This window comes from Simochromis diagramma, unplaced genomic scaffold (genome assembly GCF_900408965.1).
Source record: "Simochromis diagramma unplaced genomic scaffold, fSimDia1.1 OVJJ01000389.1, whole genome shotgun sequence".
Taxonomy (NCBI): Eukaryota; Metazoa; Chordata; class Actinopteri; order Cichliformes; family Cichlidae; genus Simochromis; species Simochromis diagramma.
Genome location: NW_024387227.1, coordinates 368,447 through 377,144, shown reverse-complemented (window position 1 = coordinate 377,144; position 8,698 = coordinate 368,447).

Genomic DNA, 8,698 nt, shown 5'->3' with positions numbered 1-8,698 from the left:
ACTCGTGTGTTTATTACTCACATGCAGCATCATTTACATTTAGAAAAAGGAATTGTGGAGAGATGTTTACAAGTGCAAAGCTGCAGTCATTTAGCATGACTGATGGAGTGAAACGCAGCAGGGAGTGGAGATTTGAAACTGAGTTAATAATTTATTCATAGATTTTATTTAGCAGGAGAATGTTTCCTCTCCTATAATGTTTCTGCAAGACTGCAATCAATTTATTTCAGTGTTGATCCTGAATTTGGTCATCAGTCCACTGATTTCACTGATTTCATGTAATTAAGGCTTACAGTGATAGGAAATGATCAGACTAACTTTAATAACTACTAAAAAGTAGAATAACTTGTTACAATTAAAAAAAAGAAAACTACACATGGATTTTAAACACAGTTTGAAACATATTCCCAAGACATCATCATTATTATTTATTAATACTTTAATGTCGGCTCTACAGAGAGATGTGTCTTATTGCATGGTCCAAGTGTAATTCCTGCAGGGGGGGTGCTGAGATGTATTTCTTACTCACAGAAACAGGAACATGCAATCAGGCATAAAAGTGTTAGGTCATCGCTCTCTGCTTCTGAACTATGAAGTCATCCCACAAGGACCGAGCTAAATACACACAAAAGCAGAGGACTTGCACAGATGCTCATTTAAGTGTTACAAAGAGCTGTGAAATTACTTTTTAGGCAATAAAAATATTGCTGCTTTAAAAGAAAGGACTTCTATTTTGTTTTTATGTGTTTCAACATATACGAGCTTTAATTCGGAGTAGGCAAACAAAAAGCTTTGGTTAATTTGGTTGACCTTTCTTTTTTCTTTTTTCCTTTTTTCTATTTTGCCACGATTCAAACAAGCTGCTCTGCTCGCATCAAGTCTTTACTTTTTTCAACGTACTTTTTAAAATTCCACGTATTGCATGTCATATACTGAAGTGCAGAGTTTACCTGCGGTTTTGCAAGAGTCTTATAGCGTTTAAGTAGGCAACCTGAAATTAGATTATCGGAGATTTATTTGCTGTAAGACCGTTTGTTCTCGCGCAGGCCATAAACAAATACTGGACTGTCTTGGTGATTAGTGGATCTGAAAAACAAGCTTGAAAGCTTTTTAATTAGGCTATTGTTGATGAATGCTACTGTACGTATTTGATGGAGAAGGCTGATCTACTTTGCTAAAAAGCTTTTGCCAGAAAATGGAATGTGTGCTCAGAAACTCTCAGAGTGAGGCTAGAAGGATGTTGTTGTTGTGGGAAGACAGTTTGTATATTTAAACCCCGTAACTAAGAATGATAATAGATTATGTGTTATGCAATTTGGAAAAAATAGAAATTTTATTTAATTTTTTTCATTAGACTAAGTAGACAAGAAAACAGCATGTTCTAACTGTAGACGCCTTAATTAATAAACATTTAAAAAACAGTTTTTCATTTCTGCTCATTGCGGTTTTGCCTATTTTAGAGCTCGGTGCACGACAATAGCAGCAATCATGGCTTTACATTCTCATCTCCCTATTAATTACATCCTGTGGGTTGTTGGATTAGGCCTGCAGTCAGCGCAAGCTTAAAAAGCTCAGAATATTTCAACTCCAACAATTAAAACCATGCCATTTTACAAAAAGCTCATTTACTGGGACTTTCTGATGAGGTGATATGAACTTATATTTGTCTCTTCTTTCAAAAACCACTATAGTCTTATGGTTATGTAAGAGTGGTTTGCTGAAAGAGGCACAGATTGCATGAAACAGTGGCATTGAATCTTGTTAGAAGCAGGTGGATGTTGAGGCTGTCTGTCTGTCTGACAGTGCATCTTATGCTGACACTCTTTGTCAGCTTGGTGGCATTCAGTTAGAGTCATTGTCTTCCCTCAGCCTGAAAGAAAGGCTGTGATTAACTGGTATGTTCCTCCTCTGTTGATTTACTGCATGTGTTTAATAGGCCTCGGAGAAGGCACACAGGCCATTAAGCACAGAGCTAACATAAAAGCTTCAAAATGAGGTCCCGCTGCAGACTAACTCTGAGGAACCAAATGGGAAGCAAACCTCATGTTCTCTGTCCTCATCTCACAAATCAGCATTCATTAGATCACAGTTTGCAGGTGTAATGTGTTGAAATACGAGTGGCCGCTGGTATATTCATTCCTCAAATGCAGCATAAGCATGGCTGAGCATAATTGCTTTGGGGATAACTTCTTTGGAAAAGAAAGTATAAAAGTATACTTCTTTAGACGATTTTGCCATACAAAAAGATTTTAAAAACATATTTTTTTACTAGCATTGTTTTTTTTATGTTTGTGTTCTGCTGAAAAAGTCCATTATAGATGGAACATAGTGTAATTTCTGCTTTTCATGGTTTCTTCTCAGTTTGTGAATATTGTCTAGCTTGCCAAAGAAACTAATAAGAACAAATAGTTTTTCCCTGAATTATTTTGTCAAGCAGATGTAAACCTGCACTGAACTAATTAGAAAGTAATAACAAGAAAGGGGAAACAGTCACAGCAGCATGAAGAGCTTGAATTAGGTTAGGCTTTCATATGGAAAGCACTACGATACACTTTGTATGGTGCATTTATGAAAGCTTTATTGAAGTCTGTCTGCAGTTGGGCCACAAATACTTCCAATACGGCATTTAAAATAAGACTTTTTAGCACGAAGCTGTGAATACCCGTAGCCTACACATTAAACACAACAAAACACCCCAAATAAAGTAGCTCAATAAAATAAAACAAAATGACCCAATAAAAACAAAAGACTTCTATAAGTAAAAATGTAAATAAAATGCAACACTAAAAGATTCATGATATTGCTTAATAATTTCTTAAATGTTTCCTACTTTTTATTTTACTGAAACATTTACAACAGGTACAATCACCAGTGACCCCTGACATCAGTATAAAATCATTAAAATACTTAATAATATGATGCAACCCAGTTCACCATAACAGTAGCTCTTTGACAGTGTCAATCACTACTGAACATTGTTATATTTGTAAAGGTATAATTTATGCTGAACTGTAGGGAGATGATTCATTATCATAGGCTGAACTACTCAACAGCGTGATCGTAATTCATGCTGGAAGGGGCACAATCGTCTAATCTGCACAGCTTACCTATTAATAAACTCTAATCAATATATTACAGATTTAACTAATGTACTACTGCAAATAGTAGCGTCTTGCAAGACCTTTCTTGGTTACATATTGTCACCACCTTCAACTCGTTCATTTTTGTTGGACATTTAGTGCTCTTTCACTGCAGCTGTTAATCACAAGAGAACAGTGAGAATCATTCAGCTCTTCATTATTTCATTATTATGGAAATATTGACGGTGAGAGTTTTTTAAGCTTCAGGTAGAACTGTTGATGGTGAAATATAACTGTATTGCTGTCAATTGCAATAATATTAAACTAAATAAAACATGTTAACGTGAATGGATGAGTTTCTTTGGTCACAGAAAGGTGAAGTGACAAAATACCCCCCACTAGCCACCTGTCCCTCGGGTTTTAGCAGCTAGGACAGCACCGTGGCAGGTCTAATCCTCCTTATCTTAATGGCATCTGGCCTTATCGCTGGAGCTGTAGGGAAGATCGACCCTTTGCCTTTCTTTATCAGCAAAAACCACTTCCCTCACCAATCCTGTTGGTCACCCTGCTCTCTCACCATCAGTAGGCCTGTGTCACTCTGAACTTACCAAATCTTCTTGTGCAATGTGATAATCCCAGCCTCGGTTGATGTCCAGATGCATGTTTCCAGGAAAACATAAAAAATCTTCTCAGGAAACGTCGCTGCTGTTGAAATGGGCATATGGCTGACGTATCTGAAAAAACAAAACACTCACATTTATGTGCAAATACAAAGAACACACAGTCTGGATGTGTACCTTGGCTCTGGGTTATTTTCTTTGCCTCCCCATATTCCCACTGTGGCATTAGGGACTTTGCAACAGGGGAGTCAAGAGAGGCTTTGTAGCTCAGATTTTTAAAAAAGATTTTCTTTGCAAAGCCTTATCACAGTTTGGCTTTTATAACAAGAAAGTTGAGTTTCCCTAGGTCGACTGAAAACAAATGTAGATATACCTGGTTTCCCAGGCAAAACTGTATGTGCTGTATAAACACTAAAACTCAGAAAAAGCATGTCCTAGCGAATATGCAATGTGAATGCAAAGATTTTGCTTGAAATGCTTAAAAATATTTGAAATATTCAAACAGCATTCATATTAATAAATCTGAGCTCAGCCTAAATCTTCTACTTTGTCTTATTGTGACGTTATCTTTCTTTTCATCGCGAACGTGAAGGGAGCTGAGCTGTATGTGAAAGACTTTCACTGTCCAAAACACTCTGTGTGCAGAAATCATTTACCATGGATGATAATCGCCTCTGAAAAATAATTGCTGCTCAGGAGCTGATAGCTATCAGCATCAGTTGGATCATTTTTTGTTAGTTCTGTGTTTTAGTTCTTCTGTTTCATGCACTGTAGCACAAGGAAGCAAAATTGTCTTCTTTCACCACATTTTTCTTGTATTTAAGACTAAAACTGTTTATACAATATGATGCATTTGTCATTTCAGGAGATCGGTCTGACACCAAAATGTGCTGAATGTGAAAATAAAAATTAATTTTGACCATCAGATAGACTCCTATCCGATGGTCAAAATTAAAACTATTTGTTCTTATTAGTGTCTTTGGCACTCCTACTTCCAGGCAAGTAATGAAGTGACCACTAATAACAATGAAGAATACTTTTGATTGACATATGACCCGGTAGTAAATACATCTAGGCATCTATGCAACAAGAGGCTTGAATGCCATCAGTTTCAAAGCAATATGTGACAAGCGTCCAGTGTGCACACAACCAAATTGTCCCAATGACTACTCTTGGTAAATGAGGTAACAATCACATCTGCGATTTAAAATTGTCTTGCTTACCAACCCCTTGTGGGCACACCCCTAGGTGCTCCACTGGCCATTTGACGTTAGTGCCAAATTTCTATTACTATTATGCAGATCTTCCTTATTGAACTTATGCATAATTTAAAATAAGTAAGATCTGTATTCATCCATTTGCCTGCTTTCCTGGGTGTTTGGCTGCTAGTCTGTTCTTTTCCTCGCTACCACTTTCCCATGCTATCAAACTCAGTGCGGCAAAGCGATATTAGATTACTAGTGATCTACAGAGTCTAATATCTTCTTCCCCACTTTCTTTGAGCCAATCAGCCTCCACTCTGCGTGGTTTAAATCTCAGTGCTCTCTGCCATGATATTGATCTAATACCAAGTTAATACAGGAACAGTATTGATGATACCAATATCGATACTGACACTTTGAACCTATGAAGGTTTATGTAGGGGAGAGCAGTGTGTCATAATTCGTGAGATGAATCATCATCAATTTGCGAAAATCGCTGTGATTTTTCATTTCTACAATAATTAGTTAAGACAATAAAAAGAAATTTGTCTATTTCAACTCATGTTCAATTCTTCCAAATGATCTCTCCTTTTTCAAATGTTAAAATGCCCAACTTAGAGCAATTAACAACATGTTTATAGCTATAGTAGATTTCTTCTTCGTAACAGCTACTGAGGTTTGATTTTTATAGAAATCTTGTTGGACAAAAGTTATATATTATTACGGTGTGGCTCTTTTGAAGGTAGGGTGAGTCCGACTGGGCAGCTTTAACTCCAGCTCATATTTGTGCCGTTGGTGCCTTTTGGAGCATTTTTATTGAATTATCTGCTAAATACTACAGCTTAAGGTGCATTTAATGTACTCCCAGCAAGTCAAAGAAGGCTATGCTCCAGTTTTATTTCACTTGTATCTCATCACAAATTACACATAGAAATAATTTTCTAAATAAATTTGCCTGTTAGTTGGCAACACTCAGTCCTTTCATCTAAATATTGTCAATTCTCACTCCAAAAACCCAAAAACTAAAATAGCAACAGCTCTCCAGGCTTTTGTATACAGTCTATATGTTAATTCTTATTAATACTTATTGTCACTAATGCTATTTGTTTCTTTATTATTATAAGCTAAGTTATACATGAATAGCTTTAAGCAACTGTAATGGTAAACAGTTCTTTCCCTCTATATGTGAGCCAATTGCACTATGCTGATTTAGTATTTAGTAAGAGCTTCATTACACAGAGCCAAACAGGAAAGGATACAAAGACTTGAAACGGTCCTTCTGAACACATCACGACAAATATAACAGTTTCTCTGGGTCATGGGACTCATTTTCTAATAATTGCACAGCCATTCTTCTGAACACATCAGTGGTTTCTTTGAAAAGAAAATGTCTTTCTTAGGTGATTTCGTTATCAGAAATATGAATATTTTCACATTTTCTTTTGTTTTTGTTGTTGATGTGTCCGTTATCTGTGCCTAATGAACAATGAAACGTTCTGGCGGCGGGCAGTAATTGCTCAGAGCCCAACAGTGGGGGTGTAATTAGAGAGACAGGGAGGAGTATATGACTTCATGACTGGTACTGTTTAATGATAATGGGGTGCAACGCCACACTACTGTGGTCAGCTAATCATACTGGGCCGGCCTGGACAGCTCTCAGTGCAAACGAGCCGTGACTGGAATACTGAGCAGGTGCTCGCCCACACAGTTCCACACCATTCACTCCACAGGGGATCAGGCATATGATTATAGGTGTGACCCTGCAACACCTGCAACAATGTCATTAGTGCTACCACGCATGGACAGTTTAATGTAAATAAACCAATGTCATCAAGCCACCCAGTAAAAAGACTGACCACATGCTGCTGTCTACACTTTTATAAGCACAGATTGCCCTTGAAAGGTCATACAATGAGAAGAAAATGAGGGTGCTGATCTACAGGAAGTTGGCAAGAAATTCTGATTATTGATTGATCTTTGCATGCTCTTATCTGATACGAATATCATCAGCTAACGGCAGCGTGGCAACAGGAAAAGAATGTGCTGATTCGGTAGTACTTGGTGTATTACGAGAACTCTAAGGTATAAAAAAAAAGTTCTGATGACGACATCACATTTAAAACTGAGAAAAACAGGAAACTGAAGCGTGCATGTTCATTGCTGTAGTTTCTCTCAGTTTATATTCATAGAGACTAAAGTTTGTATGTATAAGAGAATCATAGGATAAAGACACATCCTGAACTTCATGGGCAAAGTATAGTTACATGGCTGCCACTGAGACAGATAAACAGAATAAATAAAGTACAACTGTAAGCAAATGTTAACCAGCGCTCTTCTATATTTTTAATCTTACGAGTAAATAGCAGCAGCTGGGCAAAAACATCAGCTGGGTCATGTTCAAATACAGTCATGACGATAACTGCTTGTACGTTAGATAAAAATATTAGATACACCCATAGACTTAAATCCAGTCCAAATGCAACAGGTCAGTCACTTAAAGTGCCTTCATATAATTTATTACTGCAATTTACAGTTAGGGCTCAGAGAGACGTTAATGCACTTGTTTCTGCTGTTCATCTCAATTCGTTTTAGTAAAATGCGCATGCAAAATAGTACAAAGACAAGTCAGTATAACACAGTAACATTAAAAATTGTGGTCTTAAAAATGAATGCCTCTCTGGCAGTAGCAATGAAAACTGGAGATGTCCGAGTACTGAAAACAAGAAGTATGTCAGACCCTGAAGTAGAATAATTATAGTTTGCTGACAAGTGATGGGTGGGTTTTGCAGTTATTAGGGAGCCTGTGTCTTCATTTAGGAAATTTGCAAACAAGTTCATTACTACATGCCAAATATCCTAAACTGTGTATGACATAAAGGCTGTAAATACAAGTAGTTTTAACTGCAAATTCACCAAAGGTTCTATTATTTTCTAGCACCTCTTGTAGGGGCCTGTGGAGGATTTTCCTCTGAGCTGCCTGGTCTTCCTTGCACCTAATATGGGTTTCTTGGGAGCATTTTGTCCTTGTTTTCTTTGAAACCCCGATGGTACTGTTTAGGCTCAACTCAGCCTTTAAAGGCTTGTTCTGTTCTCTGTAGTCTATCGTATCTTGTTTTGTTTTTCTTGTGCTATAAATAACATTTTTTTCTTTTCATTTATTAGTTGGATGTTGTTGGGCTCGTGTTTTGTAAAATCTTTAAAACATGCTTTGTGAATGGCTTTAAGACTAAGTTTGACCTTGTGCGTTCATATTTTTTACATCACTGACCTTATTAATAAGTAGAGAGCAACCAAGTACTTTTACAGAAACACTAAAAAAATTTTTTACAAAACACAAAAGGCTGCAAAGTTATGGAGGCATGATTAAATATTATATGGTTATGTATATCAACATTAAAAATGTATTGGAATGTAACTAGTACATCATAGGAACAAACTGCTTTTAAGGTATGTTGCTAATTTTAATAGTTATAATGAACTTTGGATTATGTTCTCCTTTATGGCATTTAAAAAAAATTCTCCTACTTTAAAAATAAATACATAATTTCAAAACTCCTCTATTATCTTGGCAATGGGTATCCAGAAGGTGATGTTAATCCAAAAAATATCATATTTAATAGCAAATCATTAACTGGAACCATTTTACAGTACAGAAGTTCTGTTGAAGGAATAAGGGTGATTTAAGGGACTTTGGACTTGTATTTCAGATGCTGCTGATCTGCTGGGATTTCCCCAGAAAACCATTTCTAGGGTTTGCAGAGAATGGTCTGGTAAAAGAGAAAATATGCAGTGAGTG